The following is a 21,327-nucleotide window of genomic DNA, read 5'->3' as shown; positions in this document are numbered from 1 at the left end:
GAGGCCCACGTGATGTTAGTCCTGTTCCAAGAAGACGTTTCCCAATGATCCTTAGTGGCACGTCAGGTGCAGCTTGTATTCATCTTTCGTTTCTGAATGATGTTCGGTCGGCAACTGGTTCCCTCACAATGTGTCGATTTTGATGTGCGTCTGTACTACGCTGACGTCCATAACTTGGACCACAGATATGAGAATGTTCAACAGACCACTGGTGAAAGCAGTGACAACCACCGATACATTGTGCCCAACATGTGCAGCAAACTGTCGATATGTCCACCCAGATCCAGCAGGCCAAAAATGCAACCCTGTTCAAATTTCTGAAATTATTCTACACGAGTACGTACTCGTCGGTGGGGCATGGTTGCAGCCTTGAATGAATCTTGCACACACTGCTCACCTCTAAACTCAGCGCAGTTAATGCCTGCAGAGTGAAAACAGAGGGTGCACAGAGCGCCAGCTGGTCGCCTATGACCGAGATAAATGAATCACTAGCACCACAACTCTTCCCTATGCACATAATATACTCTGGTGCCATTTTTGTATTCCTAGTAGACATGGAATTACGCACTGAATTTGTAACGTTCTAGGTTTGTGCTTCTACATTCGTAATGTTTATGTTTGCGAGTATTTATAATTATGATTGTAATGTTCTAAATGAGTTAGCAGTGTAACCTGTGGACTGTAACTTCTGTGAATGGTCTATGCTACAACGTCCTCAAATCCAATGTGACAATTTAACTCGGTACTGAACTAATACTGGACAACTTAGTACCTGTTTGCTTGTTATATGTAACATTATTACGTTGAACTGGAAACGGTAAAGGGCGATCCGTTCCCTTACTTTAATAACTGGCGATGTGAGCATGAGTACGAACTATCTGAGAAACAATTACTCAACTGTTAGCCCTACAACAATCAAGAATATGTAAGGTTATATTATAGAACAAACGAGTGCAGCTACTGATGCTACATTGAAATTTGATAGAAATAGGTAAATTTTCACTGTTTTCGCAACACAGGAAACAATGATTTTTCATGGCTCTGATCTTAATCCTGCGTAACGAACTTCTCTGCTATAGCGCCTGTAGTAAGTTACTCTGCTCCATATAGACCTGAAATAAATCAGGTTGCTTTGTCCTTGCAATCACCATTAAATAAATCACATTGAGTACAACGTGTGCGTGAAGATTAAACTAATCAGGCGGCTATGCGACGCGTATTCAGAAAGCTCATGCTTAGTGAGTTTCTAGTCAGCTAAAGGAACTTTCGAAATCCTGCATAAAGTGGATCAAGCCCTGCCTCAGATCTAAGTTATATTATAGCTCAGAAAACACTGTTATAGAATCTGAGTTACTTTTGAATGAAAACTGCGTGGCTCTTTCAGGCATTGTAGATGCCAATCACGAAGAATATAGGTGTGAAACGGAAACTGTATTGCTGCATTAAATAATATTGGCAAGACTTTATTTCTACATTAAGTGCATGTGAAAGGGTGAAGAACGGTACAACAATTTCCTGAACACATGCATCATACCCAGATAAATTTTACCTAATCATGAATTTCACTGTTTATAATAACAACTCGCGAAACGAAAATATACCTTAAGCATGTTGCGCTAATCTTAGCGATCGCAACAGAATGCTAAATTTATTACAAATGTTAGCTCACTCCATGTAAACAAACGTGGAAAGACAGCGTACCAAAATCACCAACAATACTATGACATCCCAAAAGACAAACTAACGAGCTTCTCCGACTAGGAACAAGTCAAATCATGTAGCCTGCAGACGTATATTAAGGAGAGTATTCATGACTTGAAGTCGACGTATGCCATGTCAGATGCCCAAACATTGTGGTGAAAGTGTTTTGATCAAAGGTGGCAGCTTGCGTCATTTACGGTTGTATTGCTCATTCTGATTATAGGCTGAAGTATAAAGGGATCACATTACAGTCGTCAGTGGATTCCTTTGATGAATTTTGGTTGCGTTGTTTATTTTTTCTGTAGTAGTTTTATTTCTGCCATTTGACTTTAGCTCACCTATCAGTCCAACTCAGAAAGCTCTCTGGATGAACGCTGTGGGAAGAAACATTGGAAACCGACCAAACATAGCAAACGATGTTCTCAATTTTCGCTACGTCATGAAAATGTTTACTAACATTGCACTTAAATCAAATGCTGAACAATATGGCACAATTTGTATTCCATTAAAGTTGCGTTTTTCAGAATAAATATGAAACATGATAAAATCACATTAAAATTCTGATAGTACTACAAAAATACCACCTCAGACCATGCAATATTTCCGTCATTTTGAATTTTATTTGGAGAATTTTACTTGGAACAGAGTCTGAGCTAAGACTCTCAGATTCTCGCGATTTTATTTAAGTACGAGCCGTAAACAATCCCGAAAGGGCTTTTGTATCACAACTGTAATTTTGCAAAAGATACTAGCTTAACGTCTACTTTATATCACATAAAATCGAGCCCCCACAAAAATTGCAAGATCTCCTGCTGTCCAAATCGGAATAGGACAGCACAGAGAGGATATAAACCGAACCTAACTTTCGTCAGTCCATTTTAAGGATAATGTTGGATTACGATTGCAGCGTTTTCACATTCTTCTCTTATTGGTTATTCGAAACGTATAACGGAAAGAAAGTTACATTAATGAGAAGTAATAGATTATATTACTGGGTTTAATACATATTTAAGGCAAGAGAAATGTCAGAAAATAAATTCCTTCGGGTGTATTATTGACAGAAGCACTCCAATATTTCATCCGAAATTTTACTAAATGCATTTCCTGAAAATTATTTCGAGCAGTTAGTTCATGAGCCCACGCGAATAGTGAACGGATTTGAAAACACGCTTGACCTCTTAGCAGCAAATAATCCTGAGCTATTAACAAGCATGAAAACCGGTACAGGTATTAGTGAACACAGGGTTTTCGAAGCGAGACTGGATATTGTAATCCCCAAATCCTCCAAAAATAAACGAAAAATATACCTGTTCAAAAAAGCAGACAAAAATTCACTTGACACTTTCCTGAGAGACAATCTCCACTCCTTCCAAATTAACAATGTAATTGTAGACCAGATAGGGCTTAAATTCATGCCAAATTCAAACGGACGCAAAATCACCAAGATTGGCCATCGTTTACAGAAGCTCGAAATTTAGGGCAGACTTCAATGCGAGATGCTTATAAAACTTTCCACAGCGAAACTTTGTCTCGAAACCTGGCGGAAAATCCAAAGAGATTCTGGTCGTACGTGAAGTTAGTTGTAGGAAAGAAATAATCAGTGCCTTCTCTGCGCGATAGCAATGGAAATACTATCGACGACAGTGCAGCCGAAGCAGAGTTATGAAACACAGTATTCCGAAATTCCTTCACCAAAGAAGACGAAGTCGATATTCCAGAATACGAATCAAGAACAGCTGCAAACATGTGTAACGTAGAAATAGATATCCTCGCAATAGTGAAGTAACATAAATCACTTCAAAAAAGCAAGTCTTCCGGTCCAGGCTGCATACCAATTAGGTTCCTTTAAGAGTAAGCTGATATAATAGCTCCACACTCAACAATCACATACAACCAACGCTCGATGAAAGATCCGCATCCAAAGACTGAAAGTTGCACAGATCACACCAATACTCAAAAAAAGGTAGTAGAAGAAATTCACTACATTACAGGCCCATATCATTAACGTCGATGTGGAGCAGGATTTTGGAGCATATATTGTATTCGAACATTATGCACTACCTTGAAGAGAACGGTCTATTGACACACAGTCAACATGGGTTTAGAAAACGTCGTTCTTGTGAAACACAACTAGCCCTTTACTCACACGAAGTGCTGGGTGCTATTGAGAAGGGATTTCAAATTGATTCTGTATTTCTCGATCTCCGGAAGGTTTTTGACACTGTACCACACAAGCGATTTGCAGTGAAACTGCGTTCTTATGGAATATCGACTCAGTTATGTAACTAGACAGAGAGGTCACAGTTCGCATTAATTGACGGGAAGTCATCGACTAAAACAGAAGTGAATTCTGGCGTTTCCCAAGGTAGTGTTATGGCCCTTTGCTGTTCCTTATCTACATAAACGATTTAGGAGGCAATCTAAGCAGCCGTCTTAGGTTTTTTGCACGTGATGCTGTCATTTATCGGCTAATAAAGTCATCAGAAGATCAAAAAAATTGCAAAACGATTTATAGAAGATTTTGTATGATACAAAAATTGGCAATTGACCCTAAATAACGAAAAGTGTGAGGTCATGCATCCACATGAGTGCTAAAACGAATCCGTTAATCTTCGATTACACGATAAATTAGTCAACTATAAAGGCCGTAAGTTCAACTAAATACCTAGAAATTACAATTACGAACAATTTAAATTGGAAGAACACACAGAAATTGTTGTGGGGAAGGCGTTTTATTGGCACGACCCTTAGAAAATGTAACAGATCTACTAAAGAAACTGCTTACACTACGATTGTCCGTCCTATTTTAGAATACTGGTGCGCGGTGTGGGATCATTACCAGATAGGACTGACGGAATACATCGAGATTGTTTAAAGAAGGGCAGCACGTTTTGTGTTGTCACGAAATGATGGAGAGAGTCTAACTGAAATGATACAGGGTTGGGGGTGGTTATCATTAAAACAAAGGCATTTTCCGTGCGGCGGAATCTTCTCACGAAGCTTCGATCACCAACTTTCTCCTCCGAATACGAAAATATTTTGTTGACACCGACCTAGATAGGGAGAAATGGCCATCATAATAAAATAAGGCAAATCAGAGATCGCACGGAAAGATATTACTGTTCGTTTTTTTCCGCACGCGGATTCGAATAATAGAGAATTATTGTGAAAGTGGTTCGATGAACCCTGTGTCAGGCACTTGGATTTGATTTGCAGAGCATCGATGTAGATGTAGACACAGCGTAAGTCTGTAGCAACAACCCCCGTTATTACATTCGTCATCTACATGTAACAACAGTAACTCTGGTTACGAAAGATGTATAGAACTCCTTGTGGCATAGATTACAAAAACTACTGCCACTTATCAAACAGACACCTGACAAATTTTTCTTCATTATGTATATGAATACGTAGAGTAGGTGCAGAGACCGCGGCGAGCTGGTCGCTAATACAGAAAAGCCCTGACTTTGAGAGCATTGTGCTGATTATCTGCTTTTCGGCTGTAAACAGGAAGACGCGACTTATCAGCAGGCACCACGCATTGCCCTAGCTACTGAGATACGAACAGCATGAAACGTCTGTACAGAATATTCCACGGAAGTCAAGTTCCTGGGGCTTATTTTTGCAGAGTAATCTGCGGATGTCTGTGAGATTAATTGAGATCGGTTACACCATAGCCTGGACTAGGCGCGCATAGTCCGCTCCAGTTCACAGACGGGAAAATGGCTTCCAGAATCTTGTTCGCTGCATTCATATTGTGCAACATGTCTCTGGCCGTGGCACAGGACGATGCAGGACAAGCGTCCGTTGTTGCCGACGGCACGATTGATTCACAGTGGAATGAGCTGTAGCTTGTGACTGATGGGAGCTATGCAACTGAATGTGTTTGCATCTGCTGTAGCCACAGGGGTGGCCGCGGTTTTCGTAACGGGCCGTCTGCTGTCTAAATAGTACAGGAAACTGTTGCGGCATAGACTGAAAGGTATGACTACCATATATATATATATATATATATATATATATATATATATATATATATATATATATATATATATATATGTGTGTGTGTGTGTGTGTGTGTGTGTGTGTGTGTGCTTGTGTGTTAGAGAGAGAGAGAGAGAGACAGAGGAGATGTATCAATCTTCTGATAAATCGTCTAATATTGATACTGACGATACATTGGATGTAAAATATCGTAACTTTCGATATACAGGACTTGTAATATATCAACAAGAGTATTTCTCATATGAAAATAGTTATTAAAGTGTAGGATTCTATGGCCGGAGTCTGTTAACAACGAAGTTTTCTGGGTACAGAGCAGCCTCATGTTATAAAATGTTGTTTTACAGAATGACACGACTCGGTACCCAAGGAAATTTTATGTTAATAGTTACTGAGTTCGAAACAGTAATGTTAAAAGAGAAACACTTTCCTTACGTTACGCAAATATTTACAGAACAGCACAAAATTGTATCGCTTCTAACATTATTTTCGTGATGTATCAAGCACCGACGGAGAATTCACTTAATGGCTGAAACATGAAATTTCTTTCTGAATTTGATGTAAGGTAGCCCTGCAAACGTATACGAGTTTCATCAAGAAATTTCTTTACTTTTTATTTTCATTACTCTTGAATTATACAAACCCGGTTAATTACACTAAACCCATATCAATAAAAAGAACAGACAGAAATAGAGAAATTCTAAATTTAAAATATTATTATTTGGAAACCAGCAATAGCAACATGTCGTAAAGTTCTTCTTAATATCTTACTTCAGTACTGGGTCAAAGAAATTATACTCAAAAGCGGATTCATTTACAACGCTAAATAAATTTTAATTCTGAGAGTAGGCTCACTCTTAATAAAAGGCGGAACCTATAACCAAAATTGCTCTTAATATCCAATAATTACTCTTAATAAAGTTTGGATAGGTGCGAAATCTTGTAACATAAACCTATGTCATTAGGAGGTCAATTTTTCTCCGTTGTAAAAGCGGGGTTGGATCATTAGTCATTATATCTCTTTACGTACTAAGTTAGTTTAATAGTTTTGACAAAAATATCTGAACATTTTTTATGAAACAGTACTCTATACCTCATCATTGTGACCTTCCACGAGTAGTTCAGTAAGTTTCCTGACCATGTAAAAGAATGTTTCTTTCCCAGAATTTCCAGGAATCTTCCGATTATGTGGCGATCATTTGTTTGATTGAATGTTCGTCGCACGATGTCAAATATTGTACAGTTCACTGCGTAACGTCGTAGTGTGCGCATCGTATGTTTACTTTCAGGGTATGCGATCTTCCCATGTACCGCGCCGTGACAAATTTGTGATAGTGCGGCGCAACTTACAACAGTCAGTGAAGTAACGAGTTTATTATTATTTGGCAGTACCCATCCCCCAAACACTCACCATGTTTGGTGGGAATAATGCTGAGGGTGAGAACGAGAAAGTGGTGAAGCAGAAAACCAGCTCAAGTCGACTATAAATAGTGCGCAGATATCAGAAACGCCGCTCGGCTCTGTCTTATCCACTGCAGTGGTACCACAATCGGGATAGATTCTTTAAAGGTGGCATACGACGTTGAGATAGAGCTCGATATTGACAAAGGAACAACGAACATAAAAAAAATTAGCTGAGGCAGATGAGGAAAGACGACAAATGAAAACCCCAGTGAAGACTATAGCGGAGACAAAGACAGAGCAGCTTCCTGAGCCAAGAACAGGTTGCAGGTGGGAGAAAAACAAGGCTAGAACATACCGGAAACGTCACAGCCAACTTTGACACAATGAACATCTCATAGCATTTATTGTATTGTATTGTATGTTAACCGGGGACCTAGAAACGACGGAGAGGCTCCGTCCCCGCCGCAGCCGCAGTGGTCCACAACCCCACGACGACTACTGCAGTCCACTTCACCCCTCCGCTCTCCACACCGAACACAGGGTGATTGACCGCATCTGCCCCCGGTGGACCCCCCCAGGGAACGTCTCACACCAGACAATTGTAACCCCTATGTTTGCGTGGTAGAGTAATGGTGGTGTACGCGTACGTGGAGAACTTGTTTGCGCAGCAATCGCCGACATAGTGTAACTGAGGCGGAATAAGGGGAACCAGCCCGCATTCAGCGAGGCAGATGGAAAACCGCCTAAAAACAATTCACAGACTGGCCTGCTCACCGGACCTCGACACAAATCCGCCGGGCGGATTCGTGCCGGGGACCAGGCGCTCCTTCCCGCCCGGAAACCCGTGCGTTAGACCGTACGACCAACCGGGCGGGCCCATAGCGTATACAAGAAGACAGATCTGGGCTCATAAGTGGTGTATATTGAAAGTCCCGACAGAAATGTTGGCAAACTCCACACAGTGGACGTGGGTAAACTAATCGATTCACAAGTACCGATCACGAAGAATAATATTGTGAACGTGTGTGTTATTGGCAAGAACCGTGTCAAAAGAGTTCTTACAAAAAATGAGCTACCGTATCAGTTGGTAAAGGGAAACGATCGGCAGCGGTAGATCTAACCACATCCTCTCCAGAATTGGGTACTGTACCTCAGAGAACAGTCCGTTATGAGACACTGGTATCAGATCACTTCCCAATGGAAATTAAACTAGGAATAATTACTACATCAGAGAATGAAGTACAAATAGATGGTAAATGAAGAATAAAATAAGCGCAATGGGAAGAATTCCAGACACGGACTCAGTACCTAATTTCTGACCTCGTAATATGCCACAACGTAGAGGACAATCATAAAGCATTTGACGAACTAATAAACAATCGCCGTGAAGAAAATACCGTAGAAACAAAAAAGGATCTGACCATTTCGTCAGATGCAGAATGTTCCAGAGCAGTTGTGGCAAAGAAAATGCAATGAGAGAATATCTGCAAACCAGTCACACAATAACTTCTTTCAAGACGAGAAAATAGATTCCTAAGTGAAGGATGTTTCGCTGCCGGTCGAGGTGGCCGAGCGGTTCTAGGCGCTACAGTCTGGAACCGCGCGACCGCTGCGGTCGCAGGTTCGAATCCTGCCTCGGGCATGGATGTCTTTGATGTCCTTAGGTTAGTTAGGTTTAAGTAGTTCTAAGTTCTAAGGGACTGATGACCTTAGAAGTTGAGTCCCATAGTGCTCAGGGCCATTTGAGCGATTTTGATGTTTCGCTGGAAAAAAAAAGAAAGAGACAGCTTTCTGTAGAAAATACCGTAAAAATGCTAATGTTGTAGGTATATGAAGATGTATCAAGGCTCTAGGGCATAATAATCAAGGAACTATCGCTTTGAAAAGAATGCGCGACTCATTCGCACACATCTTCCTAGATAAAACTGTGCGCTCCTCAGTGTCAACAGAACCTCTGAGCGCTGCAGGGGAAGCATCGTAATCATTTCTTATTATCTAAGTTTTAGGATGGTGCAAATGTCGATTCCCATATCCCGCACAGCGAATATAGCGCAGGGATTGGACAAGAATACTATTATTATGCAATGCTGCAGAACACATCTCAACCTCCAAAAGAATGGCTGCTGGAAATTAACAATCGAATATGTCTATGCAACTCATTTCTTGAGGACAGGACTACCCAGATAATTACAATAATTCTGAAACGGTCTGCCTCCTCCTACAGACCCATAGCACTCTCGTTGTGCATTGCGATAACATTGCAACGATTAATTAAAAATCGTTTCGAGTGGAGATTCCAACGATATACTGTCTGTCTATCAAACTGATTTTTGCAAAAAACGGTCTCATACACTGGATAATTTGGCAACACACTTTGGACATACGAAATGCATCTGGGGAAAGATACTATGTTATTTTCACGTTTGTGGATATTGAAGGAGCATACGATAATGGTATCATTCCTTTATTATCGCCAAGAGACTGAACTGCCCAACAACTTCGTTTATTTTATAAGCAACTTTCACGTTAAAATCACTGTCCTCTTACCTATGAAAAATAAAACTGCAGGTCCAAGGTATACCGTCCACAGGGATCGATATAAAGCCCACTGCTGTTTAGACATCTACATACATACTTCGAAAGCCACCGTAGATGCATGGTAAGGGGTACCCTGTACCACTACTAATCATTTCCTGTCCTGTTCCACTCGCAAATAGTGCGAGGCGGAAACGACTGTCTACATGCCTCCTTATGCGCCCTAATTTCTCGTATCTTATTTTCGTCGTCATTACGCGAAATGTATGTTGGCGACGCTAGGATCGTTCTGCAGTCAGCTTCAAATCCCGGCTCTGTCAATTTTCTCAATCGATTTCCTCGAAAAGAGCGTTGCCGTCGATCCATGGATCCCCGTTTGAGTTCCCGAAATATTTCCGTAACACACAAGTGTTGTTCGAACCTACCGGCAACAAATCTAGGAGCCTATCTCTGAATCGCTTCGACGCCTTCCTTTAATCCGGCCTGGTGCGGATCCCAAACACTCGAGTAGTACTCAAGAATTTGTCGCACTAGAGTCTGATATGCAGTCTCCTTTACAGATGAACCACACTTTCCCAAATTCTCCCAGTAAACCGAAGTCGACCATTCGCTTTGACAACCACAATCCTGGCGTGCCCGTTCCATTTTATATTGCTTTGCAACGTCACGCCCAGATGTTTAAACGACGTGACTGTGTCAAGCAGTACACTAATAACCCTGTATCTTACCATTATGGTTTTCTTTTTCCTACTCATTCGCGTTAACTTTCATTTTGGAGAACCGTGCTACCAACAACTATTCAAGTTGTTGAGTACTCTGATAAGGTATGCATAGCATACTTGTACTACTACCCTTGATGAAACAAGAAGAGTAATGAGTTTAGTAACGTCGCAGATGGAAACCTGTTTCATTTTACAAGATGGTTAGTGTTGGCTTTGGCAGGTGAACGATTTAACGTGGACTAACGCGTATGAGATTAAACGATAAGCTTTTCCCAGTGAAGGAATGGTAGTGGACTCTCATGCTCATTGACGGGGCATATTGAATATCTCATAGAGAGCACCCAGTCTTCTCTCAACGTGCTGCGCTCAGTTACAAGACAATGACGAGGATCATATTTTTCTGCTGAGGCTATTCGACGGGCGTCCAATAAGTAATACAACACATTTCTATCTCGGCCAGTTTCATCTGAAAACACGCAGAATTTTCTGTGAGACATCGTGGAATATTCCCGCTTCATCCCCTGTAGTTTCATGAAATTCCGATAGATGGTGGTGCCATACGCTGCCATCAAAATGTCGTCTGTAAAGGACGTGCTTTCCAAGTAGAGCGCTGTCATCGAGTTTCTGTCGGTGGAAAACCAGAGCATCGCAGATATTTACAGGCGCTTGCAGAATGTCTAAGGAGACTTGGTAGTGAACAAAAGCACGGTGAGTCGTTGGGTGAGGTGTCTGTCATCATCGCAACAAGGTCGCGCAAACCTGTCCGATCTCCCGCGTGCCGGTCGGCCGCACACGGCTGTGACTCCTGTAATACTGGAGCGTGTGGACACTCTCATTCGAGGTGATCGACGGAGCACAATCAATCACCTCACTGCCCAAATGTACGCCTCTGTTGGTAGTGAATGCTCCACTCAATGGTGTGTTCCGTTTGGGTTCCTCGCCGCCTAATGGAATATCATAAAGATCAGTGAAGGACCGTCTACGAGGAATTGCTTGCACGCTACGAGGCTTATTGTGGAAATTTTTTTTTTGAACATCGTTACAGGTTGTCACTTAGAACCGGAAACAAAATGGCAATGCAGGAGTGACGCCTCATTGCCCTTGCTCGTAAGAAGAAGTTCAAAGCAGCACCCTCAGCCAGTTAACTCCTGACGTAACTCTTATGCGACTCTGAAGGGGTTATTCTGTCTGATGTCCTCCATCATGGTGCAACGATCTACTCTGAAGTGTACTGTGCTACCCTCAGGGAACTGGTGAAACGACTTCAGCTTGTTCATCGCTACACGAATGGAAACGACTTAGCCTTCTCCATGACAACGTAAAGTCCCACACAAGTCTGTGCATCCGGGAGGAGCTCACAAAACTTCATTGGACTGTTCTTCCTCATCCAGCCTACAGACTTCATTAGACTGTTCTCCCTCATCCGTCCTACAGCACGGATCTCGTACCTTCCGACTACCATCGGTTTGGTCCAATGAAGGATGCACTCTGCGGGAAGCAAGAACGCGGACGATGGGGAGGTTACTGATGCAGCAAATTGCTGGCTCCGACGTCGAGAAGTGGCGTGGTACCATGCGTGCATACAGGTCCTCCCAATAAGATGACGTAAGGCTGTCGCATTCAACGGAGACTATGCTGAAAAATAGATTTTGAAGGGCATGTCTTCTGCGGTGGTTATTACAGCTGGGCTGCTAGTGATCTGGAGTGCCTTCAGCTCTCCACCAAGGCGTGGTTACAATGGTGTACCTGGTGGTTACGAGTTGGTTCATAGACGTTCCGTCATGAAAACTGCAATGGTAAGTATTACGTTCATTCGATAAGAAACTATGTCAGTGGTGGCGGTCTAGAAGACAGTAAACGTCCCTCTCTCACCTCCCCAAGGGGCAAACTGGACTGGGTGGTGACGTAAGCAAGGAGACTCCCACCGTGCGTGTGGAGTCGCCAGTGTCGGCCGTCATATTCAGCAGCGCAGCCTGGCGCGGTTATACATCTTGGTGTGGGCGCGCCCGCCGTGCAGAATCCGACTGTAGACCCCAGTGCAGGCAGCAGCGGCTCGCAGCTGTGACTTGTGCCAGCACAAGCGGCGACGGCCGGGGACAGCCTGTGTCTGTACGGGTGGTGGCGGACAGAGAAATGTGATGGCCCAGACTCGAACCGTGACATCCGTGGCCGGTGACCAACAACAGCTGGAAGTTAGCCAGCAGACGGCCCGCCGAATGGTAGGCACCAAGTCAGCATCGTTTACACTTACAAGTGGGCCATCAGACCTGTTGATGATAGATTTTAATGATTCTTAGGTATAACTCTTCAGGCTTTCCCGGCGAGATCTTGACATGTGGAACAATCGGGTCTACTGCCGGATGTTTGTGTCTCTCTGGCACAATATTTCGGCCACGTAACTCGTTGCCTTCTTCAGGGGAAGAGGCAACACATTACAAACAGCGCCAGGCGGGCGCGGACGACAAAGACAGCACTCAGCGCCCTCTGGGCATAAATACTGGACAAGATCCTCCAACACGTCAGTCTCAGGTAGCACCTGAAGAAGGCAACGAGTTACGTGGCCGAAATATTGTGCCAGAGAGACACAAACATCCGGCAGTAGACCCGATTGTTCCACATGTCAGTCTTAGGTACGTTGTAGAGAGACCGGTCCTGGGCGTATGGATGCCGGCTTTTCGTGCGACAGTCCGTAGTTTAGGAGAAAATCGATGCAGGCGTTTTACGTGTGCCTCCTGTAGCGAAATGTTAGTTCCAATTCGACTTAGTGATTGCAGCAACTAGGGGCCGTCGCATGGAAAGTCGCTAGCCAAGTACTCAGTGAAGGTCCCTCTACAACATACCTATAACTCAGCCATGATTAGCAGGTCTCTGACAGTCCCCATGATAGTGCAGACAGAAGGCCCGCAGCTAATGCAGCCAGAGTCTGGCATCGCAGGTTGTTGGCTCGTTTCGAATCGTAGACTAGCGTAAACCTCCGTTCGAATCTGACTCCTGGTGACGATTGCATGCTGCTGGTCTAGAACTGGCGGTGCACTGTACGCAAGCCTAGTCCGACCTGTTTCTACACTCCTGGAAATTGAAATAAGAACACCGGGAATTCATTGTCCCAGGAAGGGGAAACTTTATTGACACATTCCTGGGGTCAGATACATCACATGATCACACTGACAGAACCACAGGCACATAGACACAGGCAACAGAGCATGCACAATGTCGGCACTAGTACAGTGTATATCCACCTTTCGCAGCAATGCAGGCTGTTATTCTCCCATGGAGACGATCGTAGAGATGCTGGATGTAGTCCTGTGGAACGGCTTGCCATGCCATTTCCACCTGGCGCCTCACTTGGACCAGCGTTCGTGCTGGACGTGCAGACCACGTGAGACGACGCTTCATCCAGTCCCAAACATGCTCAATGGGGGACAGATCCGGAGATCTTGCTGGCCAGGGTAGTTGACTTACACCTTCTAGAGAACGTTGGGTGGCACGGGATACATGCGGACGTGCATTGTCCTGTTGGAACAGCAAGTTCCCTTGCCGGTCTAGGAATGGTAGAACGATGGGTTCGATGACGGTTTGGATGTACCGTGCACTATTCAGTGTCCCCTCGACGATCACCAGTGGTGTACGGCCAGTGTAGGAGATCGCGCCCCACACCATGATGCCGGGTGTTGGCCCTGTGTGCCTCGGTCGTATGCAGTCCTGATTGTGGCGCTCACCTGCACGGCGCCAAACACGCATACGACCATCATTGGCACCAAGGCAGAAGCGACTCTCATCGCTGAAGACGACACGTCTCCATTCGTCCCTCCATTCACGCCTGTCGCGACACCACTGGAGGCGGGCTGCACGATGTTGGGGCGTGAGCGGAAGACGGCCTAACGGTGTGCGGGACCGTAGCCCAGCTTCATGGAGACGGTTGCGAATGGTCCTCGCCGATACCCCAGGAGCAACAGTGTCCCTAATTTGCTGGGAAGTGGCGGTGCGGTCCCCTACGGCACTGCGTAGGATCCTACGGTCTTGGCGTGCATCCGTGCGTCGCTGCGGTCCGGTCCCAGGTCGACGGGCACGTGCACCTTCCGCCGACCACTGGCGACAACATCGATGTACTGTGGAGACCTCACGCCCCACGTGTTGAGCAATTCGGCGGTACGTCCACCCGGCCTCCCGCATGCCCACTATACGCCCTCGCTCAAAGTCCGTCAACTGCACATACGGTTCACGTCCACGCTGTCGCGGCATGCTACCAGTGTTAAAGACTGCGATGGAGCTCCGTATGCCACGGCAAACTGGCTGACACTGACGGCGGCGGTGCACAAATGCTGCGCAGCTAGCGCCATTCGACGGCCAACACGGCAGTTCCTAGTGTGTCCGCTGTGCCGTGCGTGTGATCATTGCTTGTACAGCCCTCTCGCAGTGTCCGGAGCAAGTATGGTGGGTCTGACACACCGGTGTCAATGTGTTCTTTTTTCCATTTCCAGGAGTGTATAAAGGTAGCGGTTGTGCCATCTAACAAGGGGATGACACGGTGCGTAAAGTTCAGAACTCATATATCAGTCAACGAAGTGTAATTCTCGAGAAAATCGAGTTTGAAATTTTCTGAACGCCTTCAGTACCCTAAAACAAGGTCAAATTTTATGAACCCAAACTGGCTCTCTTGTAGAATTTTTGTCTGCATGTTGGGGGGCTAGGGTTCGATTCCTGGCTGATGCAAAATTGTGAACAAAGGTGAATGTTCCATTTTTCTGTGAAGTATAAAATATGTACAGATGGAAAACAATCGGTAGCGCTCGAAACTGGTAAACGATGGATTTCTGATTCGAGCCTCCCTTCATTTTTTTTTATCAATTCGAATACGTACATTATTTAAAAATAAAATTCATAAAATATTTGCTTATTATCCTCTATCTAATCGTAATTTTTTACTAAAAAATGCACGTCTTCTTTTCTTTAATGACATATCACACGCACACAAATCCAGTTTTTATTGCAAATGCAAGTTCTTATTTACTGATCTTTTATAAGAGATTATTAATAAAGATTGTTTAAACATAAAAAACTGGACAAGTGCGAGTGGGACTGGCTTCGAGCGCTCCGTTCAAGCTTAACTGTGTAGGTTTAGCTATTTAATCCACCAGAGAATCGAGATTCTCCGCGCTTTTTTTTTGGTATAGATTTCGACATTGTCAAGATATCCGTCAGCGGAATTCCAAGACAATCGAGAACGTAATGACTTTTAGTTTGGGGATTAAATTTTTTAAGCGATTTCTCATTTGCTTATGTAATTTTTCACTTAATGGAATATATTAACGTGCTTTGATAATAGGCAGTTCCAGATACTACGACGTCGTCTGCTCTCGTCCCTTTAGCGATAACTGACAAGATTTGAAAGAAGTCTCCAGAGATGAAAACGGTACAGCCGGCCACAGGACTGTTGTTGTTACGGAAATGTCTGTCTGTTCTGTGGAACATGTCGATGGATATTTTATGGGATACTGGAGCCTCATTCCAATCCATGGAAGAGCAATTGTGCATCAGTTACGAGTATTACTTTGTTTTTAAACATTAGAATGATGAACGTGTCGTAAATACAGACTGTCAGGGAATGTTAAGTAGAATGAGCTGGTGTGGCCCGGGAGTCGAGCGACCTTACTACGCCTGTCATAGGTAGATGGCAAACGCATCGTTTGCAAAAGCGGCAGAGGACTTCACTTCACCGTAGCTCAGCCAGTTATTAGGAAAGACTTGTAAATTATATTCACAAAGCGTCCTCGTGTATCACTGTACCTCTTACTATATACCAGATCAAAACTCCTGCAGTAGTTCCTGAGATTTCTGGCGGATTACGAAAGCAATGTAAGTTGTAATCACAAATGAACCATTTTCGCCTATTTTCCTTTACTTGTACTTTAAAACATTGCTTCTTGTCGAATTTCATGATTCAAGATCTACGGGAAGTACCCTATAGGTTTTGATGAGTAAGTTTGCGAGCATCAAAAAAGGGACGTATCTTTTTATTGCACTGACTTAGTTAGAAACTTAAATTCTTTACGTCGCCAAGGAACCGATGACTTAGTATGTGACTCTGATATCAGCTAGATACTTCTAGCTGTTCCCAAGGAAAAAGAGTCTTAGCAGTGGGACGGACTGAGAAACGTACGAACAACGAAATGATCCTTTAAGGGTTCCTTTTTCACAGACAGATGTATGGGAACCTTAAAAATCATTAAAAATTAAATTCCTTTTATCTTTCTGTGGTTTGCGCTTCACAGAAATATTCGTAGAAGATGCACTTTTGTTTAAAAATCAGCATCGGCCCTCCCTGACAGGCAAGCATTCTACCAAAGAGCCACTCTGCATTTAGAAAATCAGTTCTTGCTTTAGGACATTGAAGACGCTCCGAAAATTTCGAAGTCGGTTTTATCAGCTATTGAGAATTGTGTGGAACTGCTCTGGAGGACTGATATTTCAGCTCTGAATTTCGAGTACCATGGACATAAAAAAATACAAAAATTCGATTGCCGTGTGGCCTCCTTGTAAGTCACAACATCGAGGCACAAGCAACAATGACATCATTGTCCCTGGTTTCCCATCGTGTCAGCAACTTCACAGCCCTGACTGTGCTCCGATGCTGTCGCAACTTCTCCTTTCCGAAGCTCTGGTGGACAACTTCTGCAATGTCAGCGCACCGAACATATCTTCTTTTGCAAGAATACATAACTATTGAGGTGTGTTGCGCCACCCTTTCTATCGTGTCTCTTTGCTGCGAGTACGCAGCTCGAGGTCTCGCGGTGGCGTTCTCGCTTCCCGCCCACGGGGTCCTGGGTTCGATTCCCTGTGGGGCCATGGATTTTTCACCTGCCTCCAGATGCCTGGGTGTTTGCGCTGTCCTCATCATCATTCATGAAAGTGGCGAGACTGGACTGAGCAAAGGTTGGGAATTTGTACGGGCGCTGACAACCGCGCAGTTGAGCGCCCCACAGGCCGAACACCATCATCATCTTTGCTGCGACGATCACGGGTGTTTGCTGCTTCGCGAGACGGGACCGCAGCGCAACAATGTTGTTCTGCAGAGCTAACATGAAATAAACTTCGAAACTAGATAGAATCTAATTCAATGGCACCAAAACATGCCTAGGAGCTTTGTGGTCCACGCCAAAAATTGAAGTGTTAACGGAAACAACGTAACTGCCTAGCGACTTACGATGTGAAATCAACACTGCCCAAAAATCAGAATTATTTTTAACATTTGTAGATTTCAAGGAAATTTCACCTCATCTCCGAAGAACGGCAACATATCCTAATTCTGATTGCTAGTACAGCGAAATAACTTCAGCAGCCAATATTTTTTACTTTCCAATAATAATTTTCGCCAGAATAGAACAATTGGTAAACGTCTGCATTGCTGATAATTTCCCAGAATATTTCGATCCCTACTCTGATATGTCCAAAACCACAGGAAACGGCAGAGTGAGATACGCGCTCTTGTGTCCAGGTAAACTTTGTAGTGAAACTCCTACATTTTCCGCAGAAGCGACAGCTATACTTGCAATTTTACGTTACTTCCACAATCTCATAGGAAAAGACACTTCGATTTTAACGGATTTTACAAGATTGCTCCTAGATATGCAGACACCACCGCTTCTCAAGAAAATTAATTCACTGGTAATGAACATTATGAAGGCTAACAAGGGAAAGGAAAAATCAGGAAGAACGTAATATTTATACGGATCAAGGAACACGCTCATGTTACATATAATGAAATAGTCGACGACTTAGCGAAGACCGCCCATCGAAACAGCACATTTAAAAACATCTTATTACCATCACCATACCTAAAGACTACATTTGAAGAACAACGAGAGGCCACTGGCAAGACGAATATCACTCATCAGTACGTAGTGAAGTATTATGGACGAATGCAGGCAACTTTGATTCCACGCAACTAAGGTGGATAAATATAATTAAATAATTCGCATGAAATTTAATCATGGAATATTCTCTACCCACTTTCACCGAACATACATTATTTACGAATGTAAACTTCATGCATACAAGCAATTTACTTCATACAACAGTTAATGAGACCTCATCAACCACTACCAAATAATACAGTAGATCACCTTTATCAACATAAGACATTAACTTCAAAAGTAATTATGAAATTCTTAAATAAATAATACCTTGCCCTGTAAAATCATGGAAAAACCCTAAAAACAGAGATTGCTGTGTGATCTTCCAGCCACAAACCAATAATAATAATAATAATAATAATAATAATAGATCAGATATTCGAGATAAGAAAACAGGAAGAAACCATTGGGAGCTAGGTGGGGAAAATAGGATGGAATAGGAACCAGGGTTCATTACAACTAACACCTTTTCGCTATTGTAGCTGGTGTTCTGTGGACTGAAACGTTAATACTGTCCCGTACGCTAATCCCAGCTGTTTTTAATCAGTTCATGTTTCAAATTATCCAGTAAGGCAGCATAATCTGAGACAGACATGTTTCTGCCAGCCTTACACATTTCTGTTTCATTCTAAGTACCGTTTGTCCATTGTACTTTTTTCTTCTCGATCTCTTTCCGTGATATAAAATGTTCGTTGGCATCCCATTTCTGTCAACAGTTGTAAATGCAACAATGTACAGTTTTTATTGCTGCATGTAATAATTATACTCGCATATGCAAGGTAACTAGAATGTCTGTACGTCACACACCGCCAAACAGTAGAAAAGCAGCTAGCTTCCTCTTCGGTTATCAATCGTTAAGCTGTCCACACATTAAAATTAAAATGACTAATTTTGATACTAAATTGGTTTTTCCCCATGCACTACATCACCACTGTCAAAGGACAGTTCATGTTGCTCCCAACAAAAATCTTCACGTTATAGTCCTCTAATACCTTGAATGTAAGTGTTACCAAAAGTGGAATTGAAGCTGGCTTCCCAAGCTGCCATTGCAATTCGATAAATCAGAAGAAGGGGAAAAATGAGGATGGATTGTAAGATATCACTGAACTAGATTTTCTTTAAGTTCTATAGAGTTTTACGTAATATTACTAGTGTCAAAGTTGTAAAGACATCTACCATGGTAGCTTTCAGTGAGTTTTTATAGATTTCCGATCTGTAATGCTTTACTTGTACAAAACCATTGCCCACTCGTTGGTGTACTAACGGCTAATGCGGGGGTCTTCAAGTTGGGAACATTATCTCTATTTCTTGGGCAATACGTATCAGGAAGTTTGACGCAGAGCTACGCTAAAACGAACTGAAGCACAAAAATCGTTTTGCAGCTACACTGAGTCCCTTCTTAACTTCTGCATCAATTGCACACATACATACCTCTTTTAGCTGCAGCTTGCACCATCAGCACACCCTTTAAGAAAACATGAGCATGTCATCATTTTCAGTACCACCATCTAGCATCACCACTTACTGTAAAGTAGGCACCAACAAATGGCTGACAAAAGCTGTGTGCCAGCTTAGACCTTAAGCCATGGGACGCAATGCAATGGTCATTCCAGCTGAGCTGTCCACACACACTGTTCCATAGCAGGTGGCTAGGTCTACGGGCTCTATCGATTAGTACGATTTTTCTCCCGAAGAAGACTACTAACTCACTCATACATCAATAATGGGACGATACTTGTAAGCTGCGTTTGAATTCTGCTCATGTGATATGAAGCAATACCGAAACTTTACACTAAGGAATGCACTATATAACGTGCCCTTTAACAATATTGCGAGTCAGAAAATGTAATTTGTATCTCTGTCTTCAAAATTGCAGTGCATATTTAGTCGTAATCAACCAGTGACTTTTTTTTCAATAAGAGCAGCCGATTTTGTAGAAAAGGTCACAATATTGTGTTTTGTTTACCTGTTCATGTAAAATTCAAATCCTTCTCCTGTTACTTTTTAGGTACACAACGTGTTTCAGACATTTGTGCCGTCATCAGTTTTACAGAGTTCAATAAAATACGAACACACTTAAGGTGTCTCAAACGTGATGAAAAATATTTTGATAAGAAGTGAAACAGAAGAGAACTGAGATTTTGTATAAACAGACAGAACCCAGAACTTCAGTTAGTAATGCGGTTCAAATCCTGAAGTATTCAGGTGACACCACGAATGCTATCCCTAATTTAATAACCGGTATTTTGAACAAGCGGGTGATGTCGCTATGGGAAGGCACCTTGATCCCATGGTGTCTTCCGTGGTGGCCAAGTATTTTATGGGAGACTTTGAGGAGAAAGCATAGCGATTGGCAACTCTGCAACCTTCCTCTTTTTACCGATATGTTGACGACACACCCGCGGTGTGGTCCATATGAATTCGCTCCATTCAAATATGGCAGCTTAGCGTTTCTGGATGTAATGGTCAGAGGTAAAGCCGAACGAATTCTTGGACACATTGTCTATCGCAAACCGTCTCGCACAGATTTATGCTTGTAGGTCAAAGTCTGTGCATAGCGCTTGCAAAGTGTTAGTGTTTCATGATACCTTGTACATAGAGCACATATGTTACTAGATTCTGACTGTCAGGTGCGCTACAAGAATGCTCTTCCAACAGAACGGTTTAACTGATAAACACATACGCAATGCGTCTATGGTTCTGGGATGTACTGGCAGGATATTTCGGTGGGATAACGGTTCCATCGGCGCCGCCTGACGATGATGAAACGGTTGTCTGCCGAAATACCGTGGATTTCCGACAATGGGATCCGGCGGTACACCTGAGAACCATTGAAGCTAGCAAAGCCTCAGATCACAGATACGTAACGATAAATGCGAATTTAGTGCATCGACGTAGTTTAAGAAGCGGAGGCACCCACTGGTATAGGCTTTATGCTGTATTTTGGAGTCATGTCTTCTGGAATCGAAATGGTCCTCAAGAACCACGACAGTAAATGCGTTTGAAGAGTTTATATTCGGTCGAAGACTACTGGTACAGGGCCCCTTTAA

At 43.1% G+C, this 21,327-nt stretch overlaps 1 long non-coding RNA gene across 2 annotated transcripts in view; it reads left to right on the top strand.

Moving 5' to 3' along the window:
• LOC124711548 overlaps positions 1–21,327 on the top strand; it is a 70,715-nt gene that overhangs the window by 26,137 nt on the left and 23,251 nt on the right. Inside the window, exon 1 of one of the 2 annotated variants that reach the window (XR_007005484.1) lies at positions 5,349–5,683. The exons of the other annotated variant lie outside the window; for it this stretch is intronic. This is a non-coding gene — a long non-coding RNA (uncharacterized LOC124711548). Of the gene's footprint in view, positions 1–5,348; positions 5,684–21,327 lie in introns of those variants that run through there. 2 annotated transcript variants of the gene reach the window in all.

The sequence above is a fragment of the Schistocerca piceifrons genome, chromosome 8 (genome assembly GCF_021461385.2).
Source record: "Schistocerca piceifrons isolate TAMUIC-IGC-003096 chromosome 8, iqSchPice1.1, whole genome shotgun sequence".
In the NCBI taxonomy this organism is placed as follows: Eukaryota; Metazoa; Arthropoda; class Insecta; order Orthoptera; family Acrididae; genus Schistocerca; species Schistocerca piceifrons.
Note: the sequence above shows the minus strand (reverse complement) of the source record. Positions and strands in the feature narration are given on the sequence as shown.